The 24,350-nt window shown below is 41.2% G+C and overlaps 1 protein-coding gene and 1 pseudogene across 1 annotated transcript in view; one reads left to right on the top strand and one right to left on the bottom strand.

The window, feature by feature from the left end:
• Positions 1–24,350, top strand: part of LOC133548443 (gastrula zinc finger protein XlCGF57.1-like) — a 351,444-nt gene that overhangs the window by 222,308 nt on the left and 104,786 nt on the right. The window lies entirely within an intron of this gene.
• LOC133562508 (zinc finger and SCAN domain-containing protein 2-like) lies at positions 495–24,273 on the bottom strand (annotated as a pseudogene).

Genomic DNA, 24,350 nt, shown 5'->3' with positions numbered 1-24,350 from the left:
CTAATCACCAGTTAACAAATGTCAACTATCTTAAATGCAAACATGAAAACAAGACACATTAACGTCTTTCCCCATTACAAACATCATAACACAATCTAAACTTATATAAACACATTACTGTCTGAGCATATAAGATATTCAATTATGTTGCAATTTATTATATTGCAATTAGCCATGTGATTAAGATCGGCACGGTCTGACCAATCACAAGTCAGCAGGAGCTGCTTTGTTCTCGTGTTTGGAGAAAGCGGAAGAGCGATTGTCAGCCTGACATTGATGTGTCTCTGAGAACTGAACACATTTTTATAACTTATAACAAAATGTGTTTATACAGTAACCTGCTCACATGAGTCAGATTACAGCAGGGCTGTCAAACTCATTTTAGCTCAGGGGCCGCATGGAGGAAAATCTATTTCCACGTGGGCGGGACGGGTCAAATCATGGCATGATCACTTAAAAACACGACTACGACAAATTCAGATTGATTTCTTTATTTTACTTCGACCTAAAATAGAACAAGCACATTCTGAAAATGTACATATCACAAATAATCCTCTTGATAGAACACTTCAAGTTAGTTAAAAAGTCTGAGAAAAAATAATGGGGCATTTTCATAAACACCTTGAAGAACACAATGAATTTAGACTTAATCTCAGTGTTTCTGCAAAACAATCAAACTTTAAGGCACAGCCCATTTAGGATTGAACAAAAAACTAAATAAAGCATGAATAGAAAAAACAATCACCTCATGTGTCATTTCCACATATTAATCCTGTGCTAACTCAACAAACCATACACACTGAGGTAGAAACTATTCAAGAGTGTTGAGTTACTTCCTGTCTTCTAGACATAATGTGTATTGACAGAAAAATAAAAGCAGTGCAATGTGTGAACAATTTCAACAAAGCACAAATAAAAAGTAGAAAGAGTGACAGTATTGCAGTAAATCACACACTGTTCACTTTCTTTACATTTGCACAGAAGACAATCATTTTCACAGAACTATATCAGTGTGCAGTGTCTCATGCTGCATTTGAAGTGGGGTTACTGATTGATTATTTTACTCCTCTTTTACGTTGGCTGGAGGGGGAGGAGTCACAGCCCCGCTTTACCGTGTACCTCTTGCTTGGTATACTTGCTCGCCCCGGTATAAACTATTTGCTTGCAAATTGAACAGTTAAATGTTTTTTTGCCTGTGTGTGTTCTCATGGGTTGAGTCAAATTGCTATTTTAGGAAAAGCTTTTGCCACAAATTGAACATTTATATGGTTTTTCACGTGTGTGTGTTCTCATGTGATCAGTCAAACTGCAATTTCAAGAAATTATTTTACCCAACTGAACAATCAAATGGTGTTTCACCTGTGTGTGTTCTCATGTGTTCAGTCAAAGAGGTATTTCAATAAAAGATTTTGCCACAAACTGAACATTCACATGTTTTTTCACCTGTGCGTCGTCTCATGTGTTGAGTCAAATGGCTATTTTGAGAAAAGCTTTTTACCACAAACTGAACAATTAAATGGTTTTTCACATGTGTGTCTTGTGTCAAGCCAAACCGCGTTTTTGAGAAAAGCTTTTACCAAAAACAGAACAATTTAGAGTTTTTTCATCTGTGTATACTCACGTGTTCAGTTAAACTGCATTTCTGAGAAAAATCTTTTACTGGAAACTGAACAATTATACGTTTTTTCACCTGTGTGTTCTCATGTGTTGACTCAAATAGACATTTTGAGAAAAGCTTTTGCCACAAACTGAACAATCAAATGGTTTTTCACCTGTGTGTGTTCTCATGTGTTGCATCAAACGGTATTTTCGAGAAAAGCTTTCGCCACAAACTGAACAATTAAATGGTTTTTCACCTGTATGTGTTCTCATGTGTTGAGTCAAATTCACATTTTGGGAAAAGCTTTTGCGACAAACTGAACAACTAAATGGTTTTTCGCCTGTGTGTGTTCTCATGTGTTCAATCAAACTGTAATTTTGAGAAAAGCTTTTGTTACAAACTGAACAATTAAATGGTTTTTCACCTGTGTGTGTTCTCATGTGTTCAGTCAAACTGCAATTTAGAGAAAACCTTTTGCCACAAACTGAACATTTAAATGGTCTTTCTCCTGTATGTGTTCTCATGTGTTGAGTCAAATTGCTATTTTGAGAAAAGCTTTTTCCACAAACCGAACAAATAAATGGTTTTTCACCTGTGTGTGTTCTCATGTGTTGAGTCAAATGGCACTTTTTTGTAAAACTTTCAGCACAAACTGAACAGCTCAAACATGTTTTACCTCTCTTCTTTGAAGAGCATTCAGAGTGTTTGTTGTCAGTGTGAGTCCTCATATCACCTTCAAGGTCTTTATCGCTGCTCAAAAGTTCTTCAACCTCGTCTTCAGCCTCACTATCTGATAGTGGAGCTAAGAGGTTGTCTACTTGTGGTTTCTCTTCATCATCTTCAGTCTTCACAGAGAGAATACTCAGTGGAAACTTGGTGTAATCAGCTTCCTCTCGTCCTAGAAGACACTCTCCCTCCTGAGTGATGCAGAGTTCCTCCTCTTCCTTTTTAATGCAGGGTGGTTGTGGAGTCTCCTGCTTCAAAGTGGAGCTCCCCCCTGACTGAGGGGAAACTTCTTCTGGATTACCGATCAGCTGCCGGACGTCTGCAAGACACAAACAATAAAAACACACTTTCTTCTATGTACTGTATGTGTGTGTAGTAGGGTTGTACAGTATACTGCTACTAATAAAGTTTCGTGGTACTAATCAATTGAAATCGGTACTATACCACCTTTGAAAAGTACCGGTACCGTTCTTTCATCTGAATGCTGCTGTGTGGCGGTGACTACAGAGCCGAGGCGCATGATGTTGAGTGTGTCAAAACGCACACACAAAGTGCATACAAGCAATAACATCGTGGAGAGGAAGAAAGGCAACAAAGGACAATTCTACTGGTTAATAAAGAGGGTGTGTGAAGTGCAATATGGAGGTATTTGGGCTTCTAAACTAACAAGAACTAACTGCCTCATCCGTGACAACAACCACATGGACTACAGGGAGGAGGTGAAACATCTGGTTGACTGGTGCAGAACCAACAACCTGGTCCTGAACGTCGACAAGACCAAGGAGATCCTCGTCGACTTCAGGAAGCACCAGTCTAGCCACGCTCCACTCTTCATCAACGGCACAGGTAAGCAGGACCAAGTTCCTGGGGGAGCAGATAACTGACAATATGACCTGGTCCTGACACACTGGAGCTCTTGTAAAAAGAGCTCAGCAGCGCATGCACTTTTTGCGTCGGACGAAATGAGCACAGCTCCCTCCCCCCGTTCTCAGCACATTCCACAGAGGCACTATAGAGAGCCTGCTGACCAACTGCATCTCAGTCTGGACTGGAGCCTGCAGTGCCTCAGACTGGAAGTCTCTCCAGAGAGTGGTGAGGACGGCGGAAAAGATCATCAGGACTCCTCTTCCTCCTATCCAGGAGATGTCAAAAAGCCGCTGCCTGACCAGGGCTCAGAAAATCTGCAGAGACTCCTCCCACCCCCACCAAGGACTGTTTTCACTGCTAGACTCTAGAAAAAGGTTCCGCAGCCTCTGGAGCAGAACCTCTGTAACAACTTTTTCCCTCAGGCCGTAAGACTCTTGAACGCATCATAATAACCCCCTCAATTTCCCCCCCCCAAAATGGATTAACTCGCTGGAACATAAAGACAATATAACATACATCCATAAACCTGGATGCATATGCAAAAGTGCAATATATTTATCCGTACAGTAATCTATTTATTTATATCTGCACCTTTTTGCTTTTTTATCCTGCACTACCATGAGCTAATGCAACAAAATGTTGTTCTTATCTGTAATGTAAAGTTCAAATTTGAATGACAATAAAAAGGAAGTCTAAGTCTATGTCTAAGAATAAAGGTGACACTTTCTATCCAGGGAGCCGCCGCTCTGCAAGGGTTGCTTTACACCAGGGGTGTCCAAACTTTTTCCACAGAGGGCCACACATGGAAAAATGTAAGCATGCGGGGGCCATTTTGATATTTTTCATTTTGAAATCATAACAAAATATCCATCATCCATCCATCATCTTCCGCTTATCCGAGGTCGGGTCGCGGGGGCAGCAGCCTAAGCAGGGAAGCCCAGACTTCCCTCTCCCCAGCCACTTCGTCTAGCTCTTCCCGGGGGATCCCGAGGCGTTCCCAGGCCAGCCGGGAGACATAGTCTTCCCAACGTGTCCTGGGTCTTCCCCGTGGCCTCCTACCAGCTGGACGTGCCCTAAACATCTCCCTAGGGAGGCGTTCGGGTGGCATCCTGACCAGATGCCCGAACCACCTCATCTGGCTCCTCTCCATGTGGAGGAGCAGCAGCTTTACTTTGAGTTCCTCCCGGATGGCAGAGCTTCTCACCCTATCTCTAAGGGAGAGACCTGGAAACTCATTTCGGCCGCTTGTACCCGTGATCTTATCCTTTCGGTCATGACCCAAAGCTCATGACCATAGGTGAGGATGGGAACGTAGATCGACCGGTAAATGGAGAGCTTTGCCTTCCGGCTCAGCTCCTTCTTCACCACAACGGATCGATACAGTATTTGCATTACAGGAGACGCCGCACCGATCCGCCTGTCGATCTCACGATCCACTCTTCCCTCACTCGTGAACAAGACTCCTAGGTACTTGAACTCCTCCACTTGGGGCAGGGTCTCCTCCCCAACCCGGAGATGGCACTCCACCCTTTTCCGGGCGAGAACCATGGACTCGGACTTGGAGGTGCTGATTCTCATTCCGGTCGCTTCACACTCGGCTGCGAACCGATCCAGTGAGAGCTGAAGATCCCGGTCAGATGAAGCCATCAGGACCACATCATCTGCAAAAAGCAGAGACCTAATCCTGCGGTCACCAAACCGGAACCCCTCAACGCCTTGACTGCGCCTAGAAATTCTGTCGTAAAAGTTATGAACAGAATGGGTGACAAAGGACAGCCTTGGCGGAGTCCAACCCTCACTGGAAATGTGTCCGACTTACTGCCAGCAATGCGGACCAAGCTCTGACACTGATCATACAGGGAGCGGACTATGTTCTGACACTGATCATACAGGGAGCGGACTATGTTCTGACACTGATCATACAGGGAGCGGACTATGTTCTGACACTGATCATACAGGGAGTGGACTATGTTCTGACACTGATCATACAGGGAGCGGACTATGTTCTGACACTGATCATACAGGGAGTGGACTATGTTCTGACACTGATCATACAGGGAGTGGACTATGTTCTGACACTGATCATACAGGGAGTGGACTATGTTCTGACACTGATCATACAGGGAGTGGACTATGTTCTGACACTGATCATACAGGGAGTGGACTATGTTCTGACACTGATCATACAGGGAGTGGACTATGTTCTGACACTGATCATACAGGGAGTGGACTATGTTCTGACACTGATCATACAGGGAGTGGACTATGTTCTGACACTGATCATACAGGGAGTGGACTATGTTCTGACACTGATCATACAGGGAACGGACCGCCACAATAAGACAGATAACAAAATATATGGATTTTTATTTTTAATCCTTAGGGCTACTGGGGAGCATAGAGGGTCTCAGTCACCAAGATGTTAAAAATAAGTCAAATTATTATTATTGTTTTATTTAATGCTTACAGTAAATCTCTGTATCAACTTGAGGTTGATATAAAGTAAAACAAATAAGGTTTTATGCCTTTTCTGTCAAAGACAACTTTGTTTTTTATAGTAAAACCGAAATATGCAGTATTTAGATGGATCGATAGATCATAGATCGATAGATGGATAGATAGATAGATAGATGGATAGATGGATAGATGGATAGATGGATAGATGGATAGATGGATAGATGGATAGATGGATAGATGGATAGATAGATGGATAGATAGATAGATAGATAGATAGATAGATAGATAGTACTTTATTGATTCCTTCAGGAGAGTTCCTTTATTTAGCAATTAAACCTCTCAAAGATCAATAATGCAGGACAACATTGATTTTAATTATTTAGTATTTTTGAGTAATCACAGTGAAAAGTTAAATAAAATCCTGCTAAATATATTTGATATCCGAAAGGTTCCCCACTCATAAAGTGATACATTTTCATTGTTTTTTTTTTTTTACTTTTAACACTTAAATTTCAAGATCAACTTCCGATATATCTGTCGATTTTAAGTTTGAACTATTATTTTGTTTTTTTTATGCTCTTTTGTCAAAACTTTGATGTTTTTATACGGCAACCACAAAACATATGCAATATTTTTTCCACATAAAACATTTTAAAGTGATAGTTTTTAAGTTATAATTCATTAGAGCATAGATTTTTTTGGTCCTTTTTAAAATAATTTTTTTTTGGAGCAATGAAAAAAAAAGAAAATAAAGACAAAAGGAACAAAAAAACTGCCTGCATGGCAGCTTTGTGTCAACATTGCCACTTTTTCTCATTAGATTTCACCTCATTCCACTTTTTTAAAATGTTTTATTTTTATTTTTGCAATACTATCAATTTTGCAATGTTTGCAGAATGTGTGGCGGCCCGCTAAACGATTAGCTGCGGGCCGCAAATGGACCCCGGGACGCATTTTGGACACCCCTGCCTTACACCTTTCCTGTTTGTCTCAAGTAAACAACACCAAAATTGTATATGTTCCATTGATAATATAAAACATTACACACGGCGCTCAAAAATCTATTACAATTTTTTAGTAGGACTTTGGTAAGCAATTAAGCCACACCGCTTGATGGATTGTAACGTGTGTCAACATACTATAATACTAATACTAGAGTATTAGTATTATACTATTGTATTATTATGGTGTGTGCATAAGGTAAGACATTATCTGCCATTTTGTTTCGCAATATTATGTAAAAGCAACTTTTCTTATCTTCTGATACCTGCTGATGTGTATTTAAGATCTGCAATCATCCTAAAAAATTGTGCGCAGCCGCCTTTGTAGTACGTGCCGAGTCAATAAGCTTCTTCTTTTTCTCTATCTTCTTGCTACGGGACATTCATCCTCCACGGTTGCCATTTCATATATAAAGTAGTGTAAAGTTCTTACTTATATCTGTCTGTAAACTTGCCATGAAAGCTATAAAACATACCGATGTAGTGAGTTAACATTAATCACCCAAGGAACTTTAGTTATTAGAGTTCCGGTTGGGCAGTTTTTCCCGGGACACGTTTCCGGTGTTGTTGTTTACGGATGAGGAGATGCTGCTAGGCTATTGATTGAAGTAAAGTCTGATGTCATTAAAACAGTTAGCTCCATCTTTCCACTCCCGTCCTTGCACGCTACACTGCTACAAAAAAGATGACGAGGAGAAAACGCTGCCGAAGGTGAGCCACTTAAAAAAGACTGCCCACAAAACGCTGCATCCGGAAGAGACTGTCAGAAAGCGGCTTGAAGATGATCTGTAAAACATCACCATGCAAGATTTTGACCAAAGAACCACCATTACGGGGCGGCATAGCTCGGTTGGTAGAGTGGCCGTGTCAGCAATTTGAGGGTTGCAGGTTCGATTCCCGCTTGTGCCATCCTAGTTACTGCCGTTGTGTCCTTGGGAAAGACACTTTACCCACCTGCTCCCAGTGCCACCCACACTGGTTTAGATATTGGGTGTCACTATGTAAAGCGTTTTGAGACACTTGAGAAAAGCGCTATATAAATATAATTCACTTCACTTCACTTCACTTCACTACATGTTATGTAGACCACAAGGAAGTATTTTCCATTTCTAAAAAAAATTATAACATGACTCCAATAATGAGCCCTATAATCCAATGCGCCTTATATATGACAAAAAGATCAAGAATAGACCATTCATCGGCAGTGCGCCTTACAACCCGGTGCGCCCTATTGTCCGGAAAATATGGTAGTTAATGAGGTCATTAGAGACAACAACGACCTCTGGTCATTGGTCTCAGCGAAACCTGGCTCAAACAAGATTAACGAGGTATCTCCTCCTAACTATTTTGAATGTTTATATTGCCCGTCCCCTTAAAAAGGGGTGGAGGAGTCGCACTAAAATATAATGAAAACCTTAACCTTACTCCTAACCTAAGTAATAAATATAAATAATTTAGGTCGCTTACTATGGGTCTGTCATGCCGCTACCTCTCTACCTAGCTGGAATCGACTGCCCCCCAGGGCCCTATTTGCACTTTATCAGTAAATTCTCAGAGTTTGTCGCTGATCTAGTGACGTATTCAGATAATATAATTATGAGAGGATTTTTAATATCCATTTGAATACCCGTCAGACCCTCCCTGTGATAGCTGTGGTCTTACACAAATAACAAATCAACCCACGCATCACAACGGTAATACAATAGATTGAGTCCTTGTCCGGGGTGTCACCACCTCCCAAGTTATGATACTCCCGTACACTGAAATAATGTCCGATCATTATCTTATAAAACTCAAAGTTCTGACTCATTGTCAACAAGCTACTAATAACCACTGCTTCAGCAGGCGCAAAATTAATGCTGTCACAACTTTCTTGCTTACTGCCTTCGGTAATGGCGCCATTCCCAAAAAGTGTGGGGCTCTATCAATAACCTCACTAACAACTTTAACGACGCCCTGTGCGACACCATTGAGAGTATAGCATCGCTAAAACTAAAAAAGGGCCGTAAAAGGCATACCCCCTGGTTTACAGAAGAAACTAGAGCTCTTAAACTATTATGCAGAAAGTTGGAACGCAAATGGTTTTCGACTAAACTTGAGGTTTACCATCAAGCGTGAAGTGATAGTTTACTAACTTATAAAGGCATGCTTACCTTAGCTAAAGCTAATTACTGCTCCAATCTCATCTGCCTCAATAAAAATGATACTTAATATTTGTTGAGTACAATAGCATCGCTAACCTAAAAAAGGACTCCTGCCAGTAGCTCCACCCACTCGGCAGGCGACTTTATGGATTTCTTTAATAAGAATATTGAACTCATTAGAAAGGAGATTAAAGACAACGCGTCGCAGCTACGATATACGACGAATATTGCCCTCCAAAATAGTCTCGCTCTTTACGATGAAATAACATTAGAGGAACTACTGCGGCGTGTATATGGAATAAAACAAAAAAGTTTACTTGAGTCACTTCCTTAGAAACTTATCAAGAAGCTGTTTCTAATATTAGGGCCATCAGTTCTAAACATTATAAACTTATCACTTTCCTCTGGCACTGTTCCCCCTACCATTCAAAAAAGTGGTTATTCATCCTCTGCTCAAAAGACTTAACCCCGATCCTGACCTCATGGTAAACTACCGACCACCTTCCCTTTATCTCGAAAATCCTCCAAAAAATATTTGCACAGCAGCTAAATGAACACTTAGCGTCTAACAGCCCTTGCAAAAAATGATTAAATACGTATCTCTTGCTAACTAGCGATGCTGATGCGTCATCCATGTTTTGCTGCTTCTTGATCTTAGCGCTGCGTTCGATACCGTTGATCATAACATTCTTAGAACGTATCAAAACACGAATTGGTACGTCAGACTTAGCCTTTTCTTGGTTTACTCTTATCTTACTGACAGGATGCAGTGCAGTCCTCCTTTCACCTTCACAGTCTTTTTTGCTGCTCAAAGGTTCTTCAACCTCGTCTTCGTCTTGTAGTTTCTCTTCATCATCTTCAGTCTTCACAGAGAGAATACTCGGTAGAAACTTGGTGTAATCAGCTTCCTCTCGTCCTAGAAGACACTCTCCCTTCTGAGTGATGCAGAGTTCCTCCTCTTCCTTTTTAATGCAGGGTGGTTGTGGAGTCTCCTGCTTCAAAGTGGAGCTCCCCCCTGACTGAGGAGAAACTTATTCTGGATGACCCATCAGCTGCTGGACGTCTGCAAGACACAAACAACAAAAACAAACTGTCTTCTATGTACTGTATGTGTGTGTAGTAGGGTTGTACAGTATCACTACGGGTTCAAAAAGGAGCTAGGCTAACGCCACGCTACTGGGAACTGTAGTTAAGCTATGTAGCGTCGCTACTTTTTGTGCACGACTGCCCATCCCTGATTCCAACTCGTAAATAAACGCAAGCAGAAGTCAGCTAACAATGCAGGTAGTGGGGATGCACGCTATTTCTTCTATAAAAACTGTAAACAACTTGTTATATACAGGCTGTAAGTTTATACCTAATGTAATAACAGGCACATTCATAATAACATGTAATATTTACGTATTTTCATCTTTTTTTTTAAATCATTTTAATCAAATGGCGGCACATTATTTTCACAGACACATCACAACGTTCACTATTTATAGTTTTTTTTTCCTTCCTGTTGGCAGGAGCTCTGTGCTCTTGTGTCATCCTTTTGTGTTTCCCTCTTGTTTTCATGTGGTATTATATTTTCTTGCCTTTTGGTCCGGGACCCTTTGGGACTGTGTGACAAGGGGTGGCACTTTTGTGACCTCTGTGGTGCTTTGTTTGTGGACTTCTGGATCTGCCTCCCGGTAGCCTTTTGGCCATGGAGACCAGCTGCTGGGTGTCTGCCACACCGGAGTCAGTTTGGAGGGACTGGAGGAGATGCGGATGAGGGGACAGGACTGCGGAGCTAGCACTGAGCGCCGGGACGGAGAGGCTTCGCGGTGTCTTGGCTGGGTGAGCAGGTGTCGGACACCTCAGTCACCTTGGACGTATCCTCGCTCATCCTTGCGGAATGGACACTGGCCGAGAGTGGAGTCGGCTCTCTTGGTTGCTTTATTGGGTCTGCTCCTGTCTCTGGCCGAGAGTGGAGTCGGCTCTCTTGGTTGCTTTGTTGGGTCTGCTCCTGTCTCTGGCCGAGAGTGGAGTCGGCTCTCTTGGTTGCTTTGTTGGGTCTGCTCCTGTCTCTGGCCGAGAGTGGAGTCGGCTCTCTTGGTTGCTTTGTTGGGTCTGCTCCTGTCTCTGGCCATGCTCCCTCCACCCCAGCGGACAATGGCGTGGAACACCGCAGAGGCCACCACAGTGGATATGTTTCTTTTACTTTTTATTCATAGTTGTATGTAGAAGTGTCTGCTTGTATCTGCTGCTTTAATGTCTTTAATGTCCTCTGTGTTATTTGATGTTTCCCTCTTACACACATGGAAGAGGGATGTGTTCTATGGCTATGAGTTGGCTTTTTCCCTTGCCTCAGTCTGCACCCCCTCTCCAGGGCCCAGGCTTAGACCGATTTTTTTTTTTAATTTTACTTTAATCTTTTTTTTTTCACCTATCCGCCCCCCGTTTACCTGTATCTCACCTTTTTTGTAAGGGGCGCTGGAAGCCGGCAGACCCGTCAGCGATCCTGTTCTGTCTCCCTGTAATGTTTGTCTGATCTTGAATGGGATTGTGCTGAAAATTGTAATTTTCCTGAAGGAACTCTCCTGACGGGATATATAAAGTACTATCTGAAGTTGTGGTAAACATGCTGGCGCGGACGTGAAGAGCTGGCGGGAGTTTCTTTCAAAAGTGACATTATTTGAATGAGTTTATTTCCAAAGTGACATTATTTGAATGAGTTTATTTCCAAAGTGACGTTATTTTGATAAAGAGAGGCGATGGAGGCTGTGATGAGTGTCTCGATGCCTCAGAAGCGTTACTACAGACAGCGAGCACATTCTAACCCAATGGCGCACCACACCTTCCAATAGGACGGTGTGGCGCAGTGGAAGAGTGGCCGTGCGCAACCCGAGGGTCACTGGTTCAAATCCCACCTAGAACCAACCTCGTCACGTCCGTTGTGTCCTGAGCAAGACACTTCACCCTTGCTCCTGATGGGTGCTGGTTGGCGCCTTGCATGGCAGCTCCCTCCATCAGTGTGTGAATGTGTGTGTGAATGTGTAAATGTGGAAGTAGTGTCAAAGAGCTTTGAGTACCTTGAAGGTAGAAAAGCGCTATACAAGTACAACCCATTTATCATTTATTTATCTATTTCCTTCAACAACACCACCAACTATTACTGATAAAGACAGACTTCATGAGTGCCATCAAAGAATACTTCGGGACAAATTATGATCCAGAACCTTATATTTTTTAGCCTGAACATAAGGAGGATAAGCTACAAGTTTTCGAAACTGACTGATAAGCAGATCAAGCAATTAGCACTATTGCTAAGTGCTAAATAAAAAATACAAACTATATACCATCCAATCTCGATTAAAATCACTTTTGATTTGAATTAAGGCATGTTTACTGGTGCAGGATACTACTGCGGTAACTTCTAACAGACATTTTTGATGTAGGTAAAAATGCTAACAGGTTCTTTGTTTACATTGTTCAACAAAGCAGGCTAATTTTTGTTTTTAAGGCTTGGAATTCAGATAGCTTTCAAACTACGGAACGCAACACACTCACCTTCATTTTCGCTTTTCAGATTGTTCTCCGTTGGTGGCGCTGATTCTCTTTCACTTTCTCTTTGACATGACGTCGCCATCTTAGCATAGCAGTAGTCGTCCATCTTCTATCACGTCTTCAATCTTCACTTCAGGTAACACGCCGTCGCTCCACACTCAAAGTCCGTGTGGTGGGCTTAAGAAAATGCGAATAGTTGAGGTATTTGATGCTATTTTTGAATCTATAAGATCGTAAATGTGAAACTTCTCCGGGAATCCACGTCGCTTAGTCCGCCATCTTGGACTTGGACCACTGTTCGATGTGTTTGCGCATGCGCCAGAAATGTGCAACTTCCGATCGACAACTGCACTTTAAAAAATAAAATACCTTTTAAAAAACTAGCGGCCCTTTTCAACTTTTCCTAGATTTCTGGCTCATAATTGAAGTGCTCTTTATCGCAAAAACATTTTTGATTTCAAAATACTTTGGAGATAGAAATTCAACAAAAATGGACAATGTTGTATTCTGTCTTTTAGTGGGTTCAAGCAAACGGCAAGTTGTTTGACAAAGTAAGTCTTGTGAAAGAGTGAAAGTCACACTACCCCAGTATACATGTTCAACATTATAATCTTGACTTTTATCAGTAATATCCTCATTGAAGGATGACTTGTACTCGACCTCGGACCAACTGCACTCGGTGAGGAAACAAAGACGCTGACATAAATATTGCTCTTATTGCAACCATAGACAGCAGAAGACTTCTACTTTCACTTTTGTACACTGACTTTAGTTATCTGCTGCACTGACAAGATGCCTGCTCGGTGCGTGTTGGCGACTGGAGCCAAACTGCAGGTGGGACGGACAGGTAAAATCATGGCATGATAACTTAAAAATAAAACTTTCAGATTGTTTTCTTTATTTTACTTCAGTCCAATATAGAACAAGCACATACTGTCAAACTTGGACGTGGGTTGTTTTCCCGAGGTGCGAAGCGAATGGAGTTGAAACGGCGTGAAGGTAGATACACATTTATTTTACTCATAACAGGAACAAACAAAAAGCGCGCATGAGGGCTGAAGTACAAAAACTGGGCTGTGAAGCAAAAGACTAGCACAGAGGCTACAACTATAAACACCAAACAAAACACATGCACAATGGCATGAATAACAAAAACCTAGTTGGAAAAAGACAAGGGGCATGGCAGGGATAGCATCTGCATAGCAGGTGATCGAGGGCGTGAAGGAGGTGATGTTGCCAGGCTGACTCCCTGGTAACTGTGGCTTAAATAATGAACATGATAAGTGCAAACTGGTGTGAGACGAGAAGACAGGGGCGTGACATGAAGACAAGGTGAAAACTAATGAGTTGGCCTGGTAACAAAAACAAACCAGGAAGTGCAAAACAGGAACTGAGTGTCCAATAAACAAAACCGACATTGACCATAACAAAACATGATCCATAGGCGTGACACATTCTGAAAACGTACATATCACAAATAATCGTCTTAACAAAACACTTCAAGTTAGTTAAACATTTCGAGGAAAAAATTGGTGCATTTTCAAAATCACCTTGAAAAACACAATGAACTTAGACTAAATATCAGGGTTTCTACAAAATAATTAAACTTTTAAGTCACAATTTATATAAGATTGAACAAATAAAGCATGAAATAAAAACTATTCTATGTATCAACTACCTCATTTGTCATTTCCACATATTAATCCTGTGCTAACTCAACAAACCATACACACTGAGGTAGAAACTATTCAAGAGTATTGACAGAAAAATAAAAGCAGTGCAATGTGTGAACAATTTCAACAAAGCCCAAATAAAAAGTAGAAAGAGTGACAGTATTGCAGTAAATCACACACTGTTCACTTTCTTTACATTTGCACAGAAGACAATCATTTTCACAGAACTATATCAGTGTGCAGTGTCTCATGCTGCATTTGAAGTGGGGTTACTGATTGATTATTTTACTGATTTGTGCCCCTCACCCTCCCCTCTGTCACAACTTTTATAGATTTACGTCTTTATGTGTGCTATGGCTATGAGATTTTTTTCCCTCGGCCTCAAACTAGCCCGAGAGTCCAGTTTGAGTACTTTGACTGAATATTATTTTACTCTCCCATCCCCCTACATATACCAGTTTCTCACCTTTTTTTTGAAAGGGGGCATTGGACTTTCTGGCTGACCCATCAGCAATCCTTTTTCTGTCTCCCTATAATGTTTTGTCTGAGGGGGAGGAGTCACAGCCCCGCTTTACGGTGTTCCTGGGGCTGGCGTGGTGCGGTTGGGAGAGTGGACGTGCCAGCAACCTGAGGGTCCCTGGTTCAATCCCCAACTTCTACCAACCTCGTCACGTCCGTTGTGCCCTTGAGCAAGACACTTCACCCTTGCTCCTGATGGGTGCTGGTTAGCGCCTTGCATGGCAGCTCCCCCCATCAGTGTGAGAATGGGTGAATGTGGAAAATAGTGTCAGAGCGCTTTGAGTACCTTGAAGGTAGAAAAGCGTTATACAAGTATAAACCATTTACCTCTTGCTTGGTATAGTTGCTCGCCTCGGTATAAACTACTTGCTTGCCTAACACTTTGCAAACTCATCTCACGGGCCGGATTGAACCTGTCATGCCTGAATGTCGAGGGAGGTGGGGGTTGGGTTGTAATTGTTCATATGTCTCTGATTAGCAAATCAATCAGTCTGAGGTGTAAAAACTGGCCCTTTATTATGCAAACAGTTACCCAGCAACAACGTCAGTTTTGATACATCTCAACTTTGCCATAAATAAGGGTGTAGTGCAGGTTTTTGAGTGTGCAAAAACTTGACACATGAGGCCCCAGGTCCCTGGACTGAAGAAGGAGTAACCAAGCACTTGAAGCATCATCTATCTTACTGTTCAGGAAGGTTTCAGATACAGAGAAGACATGAGGTCATGAGTTGATAAGATTATGCTCCAAATAATGCACATTTATATGAATACCTCAGATATTTGTGAAAGAAGCAGTGAGGAGGTCCTGGGTAGGGTGGATGTCGCCACATATGAGCAACATACCACAAACTAAACAGCTAATTGATTATTTTTCCTTGTGTGTTCTCATGTGTTTTACTGCGGTGTCTTTATGTAGGAACCTTTTACAGCACACTGAACAACTAAATGGTTTTTCACCTGTATGTGTTCTCTTGTGTTCAGTCAAACGGCAATTTCGAGAAAAACTTTCCCCACAAACTGAACAAATAAATGGTTTTTCACCTGTGTGTGTTCTCATGTGTTGAGTCAAAATGCTGATTTGAGAAAAGCTTTTGCCACAAACTGAACAACTAAATGGTTTTTCACCTGTGTGTGTTCTCATGTGTTCAGTCAAACGGCAATTTAGAGAAAGGCTTTTACCACAAATTGAACAAATAAATGTTTTTTCACCTGTGTGTGTTCTCATGTGTTTGGTCAAAATGCTATTTTGAGAAAAGCTTTTGCCACAAACTGAACAATGAAATGGTTTTTCACCTGTGTGTGTTCTAATGTGTTCAGTCAAAGAGCTATTTCGAGAAAAGTTTTTGCCACAAACTGTACAATTAAATGGTTTTTCACCTGTGTGTGTTCTCATGTGTAGAGTCAAAGAGATATTTTGAGAAAAGCTTTTGCCACAAACTGAACAACTAAATGGTTTTTCCCCTGTGTGTGTTCTCATGTGTTGAGTCAAATAGCAATTTTGAGAAAAGGTTTTGCCACAAACGGAACAATTAAATGGTTTTTCACCAGTGTGTGTTCTCATGTGTCGAGTCAAATTGCACTTTGTAGTAAAACTTTCATCGCAAACTGAGCAGCTCAAACCTGTGTTACCTCTCTTCTTTGAAGAGCATTCAGAGTGTTTGTTGTCAGTGTGAGTCCTCATATCACCTTCACAGTCTGTATCGCTGCTCAAAGGTTCTTCAACCTCGTCTTCAGCCTCACTATCTGATAGTGGAGCTAAGAGGTTGTCTACTTGTGGTTTCTCTTTATCATCTTCAGTCTTCACAGAGACAACAGTCAGTTGCAACTTGGTGTAATCAGCTTCCTCTCGTCCTAGAAGACACTCTCCCTCCTGAGTGATGCAGAGTTCCTCCTCTTCCTTTTTAATGCAGGGTGGTTGTGGAGTCTCCTGCTTCAAAGTGGAGCTCCCCCCTGACTGAGGGGGAACTTTTTCGGGATTACCGATCAGCTGCTGGATGTCTGCAAGACACAAACCACAAAAACACAGTTTCTTCTATGTACTGTATGTGTGTGTAGTAGTGTTGTACAGTATACTGCTACTAATAAAGTATCGTTGTACCAATCAATTGAAATCGGTAATATACCACCTTTGAAAACTACCGGAACCGTTCTTTCATCTGAATGCTGCTGTGTGGCGGTGACTACAGAGCCGAGGCGCATGATGTTGAGTGTGTCAAAACGCACACACAAAGTGCATACAAGCAATAACATCGTGGAGAGGAAGAAAGGCAACAAAGGACAATTCTACTGGTTAATAAAGAGGGTGTGTGAAGTGCAATATGGAGGTATTTGGGCTTCTAAACTAACAATAAAGGTGACACTTTAAACAGAAATGTGCCGCTGTGCAAGGGTTCTTATACACCTTTACTGTTTGTCGGCTCCCAGACTGTGGTGGAGGAGCGCAGGGCAGACGTTGTGGGTGATATTGTTATCACCAGGAAAGATGAGATCACCTACTTAGGTTCCATTCTAGTAGCCAATCTTTCCTGTGATGAAATGGCAACCAAGGTCATCAAAAAGGTCAACCAAAGAACGAGATTTCTGTACAGAATCTCCTCTCTGGTCAACAAAAGCACCTTGAGGATTCTAGCGGGAACTCTCATTCAACCCTTCTTCGATTACGCTTGCACCTCCTGGTACCCCAGCACCTCCAAAACCCTCAAATCTAGACTCCAAACATCCCAGAACAAGCTAGTCCGGTTACTTTTAGACCTCCACCCCAGATCACACCTCAATCCAACCCACTTCTCCAAAGTGGGCTGGCTCAGGGTGGAGGACAGAGTAAAACAACTTGCACTGAGCCTAGTCTATAAAATCTGCTACACCTCCCTGATACCGAAGTACATGTCAAACTACTTCCTTAACGTAAATGACCGCCATAACCACAACACCAGGGGGAGCTCCACAAACCACGTTAAACCCAGATTCCCATCTAACAAAGGTCTTAACTCATTCTCTTTCTATGCCACATCAATGTGGAATGCACTCCCAACAGGTATAAAAGTAAGTGCATCTCTATATTCCTTCAAAACTGCTCTAAAACAACACCTCCAGGCAACTTCAACACTTTACTAATACCCTCCTCCATTCACATCCCATCTCCCCGGATTATAAACAACTCAAATGTACTTCTAATGTATATACTTGTTCTTATGCTATGTGAACTCACTATGTTCTCTGCTGGCTGTACATATCCTACTAAATAAGACCTACACTGTTTCAATGTCCACATTTCTCTGTTGATGCAATTGTTGATGACTGAAGTTCTGATATCAACCAAAGCTCCTCATCCCACCCCCCGGATTGTAAATAATGTAAATAATTCAATGTATATACTATGATGATGAACTTGTGTGATGACTGTATTATGTTGATAGTATATATTTGTACCATGAATTGATTAACATGGACCCCGACTTAAACAAGTTGAAAAACTTATTGGGGTGTTACCATTTAGTGGTCAATTGTACGGAATATGTACTGTACTGTGCAATCTACTAATAAAAGTATCAATCATTCAATCAAACCCACCAGGGTCCATGTTTTGTCGGGGGTAACACTGGGTCTATAAAGCTCCGTTCTTTGGTCGGAAGGACGAGGCCGTCGATTAGTTACAACTTGCTCACTTTATTTATTATTTCCACAGGGCACAAGCGGACATCCAGCATGCTATTAACACTCCTGCACATGCTACCACTACCTCTCCTTACTCGCCCACTCACTTACAAAGGCTGTCCCTGGCAATGGAAGGCCTGGGTCGAGCTGTGGGATCACAGACTGTGGCCATTTCTGAACTAAATCACAAGATGGATGACATGGAGAGGCTTGCAAAAAAATAGATTGAGAGCTGGCATGGACGATTAGAGCAGACAGGCCATGAAAATGTCTGCTTGCTTGGAAAAAAATATTCCTAATCTATGATTTGACTCCCTCAGATGACCTTGACGCTGCTCAAAAACAGAAAAAAGGCTGTTGGGAAACATCCCTGAAGGACACCTCAGCGAGGGACACTCTGACTACCCTCCCTCCCTCCTCAACAACACCCGGGAGTTGAACTTTGCTTGCACTGCCTGCAGAGCGACTCCGGGCCTATAGACACAACACACACACACACACACACACACACACACACACACACACACACACACACACACACACATACACACACACATACACACTCACACACACACACACACGCACGCACGCACGCACGCACGCACGCACGCACGCACGCACGCACGCACGCACGCACGCACACACACACACACACACACACACACACACACACACACACACACACAGCAGCGACTGGCCTTCGTGGCCCCTCACCTTCCACTCTGTCGCCAGTTTTGTTGATTAATGTGTTTATGTGTGCTATGGCTATGAGATGTTTTTCCTTGGCCTCAGTCTGGACCCCCGCCTTAGAGTCAAGCCTTTGACTGAATATTTTTTACTCTCCCCCTACATATACCCGTTTCTCACCTTTTTATTGAAAGAGGCACTGGACTATCTGACTCACTCATCAGCGATCCTTTTTCTGCCTCCTTGTAATGTTTTGTCTGATCTTGAATGGGATTGTGCTGACAATCTCATTTCCCCTCGGGGATCAATAAAGTACTATCTAATATAACCTAATGTTACTCACATCACTCACCCCACACACTATTACTCTTAAAGGTGCACACACACACACACACATTCGCTACTCTCACAACAGCTGCTTTAAAACACACCTCACCAAATGTGGTGATTAGTATTAGCACCTTTGCTTCAGACTTAGGTCAACATTTAAATAATAAGCATTCAGATCTGCACAAGGAGTTTAAATAGTGACAGGTATAATGTAGTTGTTACACCTGTCCTGCTGCTCTCTCTTTACTCGCCCACTCACTCACTCACTGACCTCACTCAACAACACGTTGACATTCTCACAAACACACATGCTACTCTTATAAGTAAAGCCACTCTGTGGCTTGGCATTGTCTTGTTGAAATAAGCAGGGGCGTCCATGAAAACGTTGCTTGGATGGCAACATATATTTCTCCAAAACCTGTATGTACCTTTCAGCATTAATGGTGCCTTCACAGATGTGTAAGTTACCCATGCCTTGGGCACTAATACACCCCCATACCATCACAGATGCTGGCTTTTCAACTTTCCGCCAAAAACAATTCAGATGGTTCTTTTCCTCTTTTTTTTATGTCCACAGTTTCCAAAACCAATCTGAAATGTGGACTCGTCAGACCACAGAACACTTTTACACTTTGCATCAATCCATCTTAGAAGCAGGTGGCGTTTCTGGGTGTTGTTGATGAATGGCTTTTGCTGTGTTTCTGGGTGTTGTTGACAAATGGCTTTTGCTGTGCATGGTAGAGTTTCGTGAGGATTGTGAGATCGACAGGCGGATCGGTGCGGCGTCTTCAGTAATGCGGATGTTGTATCGATCCGTTGTGGTGAAGAAGGAGCTGAGCCGGAAGGCAAATCTCTCAATTTACCGGTCGATCTACGTTCCCATCCTCACCTATGGTCATGAGCTTTGGGTCATGACCGAAAGGACAAGATCACGGGTACAAGCGGCCGAAATGAGTTTCCTCCGCCGTGTGGTGGGTCTCTCCCTTAGAGATAGGGTGAGAAGCTCTGCCATCCGGGAGGAACTCAAAGTAAAGCCGCTGCTCCTCCACATCAAGAGGAGCCAGATGAGGTGGTTCGGGCATCTGGTCAGGATGCCACCCGAACGCCTCCCTAAGGAGGTGTTTAGGGCACGTCCAGCCGGTAGGAGGCCACGGGGAAGACCCAGGACACGTTGGGAAGACTATGTGTCCCGGCTGGCCTGGGAACGCCTCAGGATCCCCCGGGAAGAGCTAGACGAAGTGGCTGGAGAGAGGGAAGTCTGGGCTTCCCTGCTTAGGCTGCTGCCCCCGCGACCCGACCTCGGATAAGTGGAAGATGATGGATGGATGATGGATAGAGTTTTAACTTGCACTTACAGACTGTACTTATGTGGTGATGTCCTATACACACTAATGTCAGTTTTTGATGCCATACTACTTGAGGGATCCAAGGTCACGGGCATTCAATGTTACGTGCAGTGGTTTCTCCAGATTCTCTGAACCTTTTGATGATATTACAGACCTTAGATGGTGAAATCCCTAAATTCTCTGCAATAGCTGGTTGAGCAATGTTGTTCCTAAACTGTTTGCTCACATATTGTTCTCAAATTGGTGACCCTCCTCCCCATCTTTGTTTGTAAATGACTGAGCATTTCATGGAAACTACTTTTACACCCAATCAAGGCACCCACCTGTTCCCATGAATTGATTAACGTGGAACCCGACTTAAACAAGTTGAAAAACCTATTGGGGTGTTACCATTTAGTGGTCAATTGTACGGAATATGTACTGTACTGTGCAATCTAATAATAATATGTACTGTACTGTGCAATCTACTAATAATATGTACTGTACTGTGCAATCTACTAATAATATGTACTGTACTGTGCAATCTACTAATAATATGTACTGTACTGTGCAATCTACTAATAATATGTACTGTACTGTGCAATCTAATAATAATATGTACTGTACTGTGCAATCTACTAATAATATGTACTGTACTGTGCAATCTACTAATAATATGTACTGAACTGTGCAATCTACTAATAAAGGTTTCAATCAATCAATCCCAATTAGCCTGTTCACCTGCGGGATTTTTTTTTGCCACTTGTACCAGCTTTTGTAAACATGTTGCAGGCATCAAATTCAAAATGAGCTAATATTTGCACACACACAAAAAAAAAAAGACAGAAGTTTTCCAGTTTGAACGTTAAATATCTTGTATTTGCAGTCTATTCAATTGAATATAGATTGAAAGGGATCATTGGATTCTGTTTTTATTTACCATTTACACATGGTGCCCACTTCACTGGTTTTGGGGTTTGTAGATACTAAACGCGCACACAGCTGCTTGGCTTGATGCCAAACATTAGCGCAGTTAAAACTGACCAATTAGCAGTCAACTAATGCAAGTCAAATAACTACATTTTTTTAATAAATTCCTACCATTTGTGTTTTGTCTTTAATAAATGTGTTTTACCTGCTGCATGGCTTACAGAGGTGGGTAGAGTAGCCAGAAATTGTACTCAAGTAAGAGTACTGTTACTTTCGAGATTTACTACTCAAGTAAAAGTAAGGAGTAGTCACCCAAATATTTACTTGAGTAAAAGTAAAAAGTATGTTGTGAAAAAACTACTCAAGTACTGAGTAACTGATGAGTAACCTGTTTGTTTAATGATTACGGCAACAAATAATGCACAAAAACATAAAAATAGCAATGAGCAAATTCAGAGCCAGGAATATCTCTTAAGCAACTAAAACAATAAAATAAAAAAAATAATAGCACATTAAAATAAAATAAAAAAAATGGCACATTGAGCCACAATAACTTAACAGCACCATAGCCTCAGTAGGCATTCATTGATTTGATTGATTGATTAAAACTTGTATTAGTAGATTGCACAGTACAGTACATATTCCGTGCAATTGTTCAATGTTTATCAATTACTTAGTAAATGACCAAGTCGAGGTGATCTACCTCATATATACATACACACACATATCATACATACACACACATATCATACATACACACACATATCATACATACACACACATATCATACATACACACACATATCATACATACACACACATCATTTATACACACACAAATTATATATATATATATATATATATATATATATATATATATATATATATATATATATGTATATATATATATATAGATATACACATACATACATTTATATATACAGTATATAATTTATATTTATTTATTTTACCGTTTTTGTTCACATGTTGGTGTTTTAATGAATATACATGCATGTTTAACATATAGATTCCTATCTTTCATGAAGACAAGAATATAAGTTGGTGTATTACCTGATTCTGATGACTTGCATTGATTGGACGTTTTCAAATGGAGGAGAAAAAAGTTCCTCTTTTCTGTCTAATACCACATGAAAGTCGTTGGTTTTTGGCATCTTATTTGTCCAGCTTCCATATTCCTTTTTATACACTTTACAAGAAATACATTGGCGGCAAACTCCGTAGCTTGCTAGCTTGTTTGCGCTAGCTTTTGGAGACTCTTATTTTGTTAGCGCAGGCTCGATGGAGCGGCACTTTTATTGTGAAGACAGGAACTGTGCGATCAGTCTTTAGGCTTTTGACGGGAAGTACGGTTGAAATAAAAAGTGTCTTTTTTCCTTTACACTTTTGATTGATTGATTGAAACTTGTATTATTAGATTGCACAATACAGTACATATTCCGTACAATTGACCACTAAATGCTAACACCCCAATACGTTTTTCAACTTGTTTAAGTCGGGTCATGTGACCGCCTGGCTCTGTTTGATTGGTCCAACATCACCAGTGACTGCATGTGATTGGTGAAAGGCAGGCATGTGTAGATTCTACTTTGAAGCTCTGTCATTAACCAAAACAAACATTAATAGATCGATAAAAAAAAAGTAGCGAGTAGCGAGCTGAATGTAGATAAATGGAACGGAGTAAAAGTAGCGTTTCTTCTCTATAAATATACTCAAGTAAAAGTAAAAGTATGTTGCATAAAAACTACTCGTAAAAGTACAATTTATCCCGAAAGTTACTCAAGTAAATGTAACGGAGTAAATGTAGCGCGTTACTACCCACCACTGATGGCTTATCTGTGTACATTTATCTATAGTTTTGTTTTTATTATTTAATTAATAATTGTATTTTTCTTAAAGCACAGACCAGGAGTGACAACCAGAAATAATGACTTATAACTTTATATAATGTCAGTAACACTTTCTGTTCTATTCTAATTTAATCCTTGATTATAGCAGACTATATGAAATATTGTAAATTGTAAAATGTTCTTTGAGTGCAACAAGAAAAGCCCAATGTGTTTAATGCATTTTAATTTATATTTTAACATTGTAAAATTCTTCTTTGACTGTGAGTGTTTAATGTTGTGTAAGATGTTCTGTTAAAATAAAGCCAACATTGACATTTTTCACAGTTCCCTTTATCAATCTATACATTTAGTACCGGTACTATATAGAGACCACCCTGGTGTGTAGTGTTTCATTTAGTGCCTTGCCAGAATGATGGATCAATGTTTACATGACTTGTCATAGACTCAGAAAAATTCAGCTAGAATCACAGAAAGTAGAAAACATCTGCTTCCATGGACATTAGGATACTACAAACTAACAGTGGGGAATAAGTCAATATTGAAAAACATCGCAAAACTAATATTGATAATATCTATCTCAAAGAAGTCTGTAGTTAAACGCTTGAAATTCAAAGAGTTTTCGAACGACAAAACGTCAACTGACTCACCTTCATCTTTGGTCTTTATCTCCGTTGGTGATTTGCTGGAAGTTTCTGATTGTCTTTCACTTTCTCTTTGACATGACGTCGCCATCTTAGCATAGCAGTAGTCGTCCATCTTCTATCACGTCTTCAATCTTCACTTCAGATATCGCTCCAAACTCAATGCACGTTTCGCAGCTACGGAAAATACGAGTTGAGATATTTGTTGCTATATTTGCGGTGAATCATATGACTTTAAGATCGTCAATTCGAAGAAGCTCAGAACAACCATTTCATGCGGTCATTGTCTTAGTACATTTACGCATGCGCTAGAAACCCGCAACGTCCGTTTCCTACTTCACAGCAGTGTTTTTTCAAAATAAAGGCATTTTAATCTTGTTTTAAAACAATGTTTG

This window comes from Nerophis ophidion, linkage group LG01 (assembly GCF_033978795.1).
Source record: "Nerophis ophidion isolate RoL-2023_Sa linkage group LG01, RoL_Noph_v1.0, whole genome shotgun sequence".
NCBI lineage: Eukaryota > Metazoa > Chordata > Actinopteri > Syngnathiformes > Syngnathidae > Nerophis > Nerophis ophidion.
The sequence above is the reverse complement of the archived record's forward strand: the minus strand, read 5'-3'. Positions and strand labels throughout refer to the sequence as shown.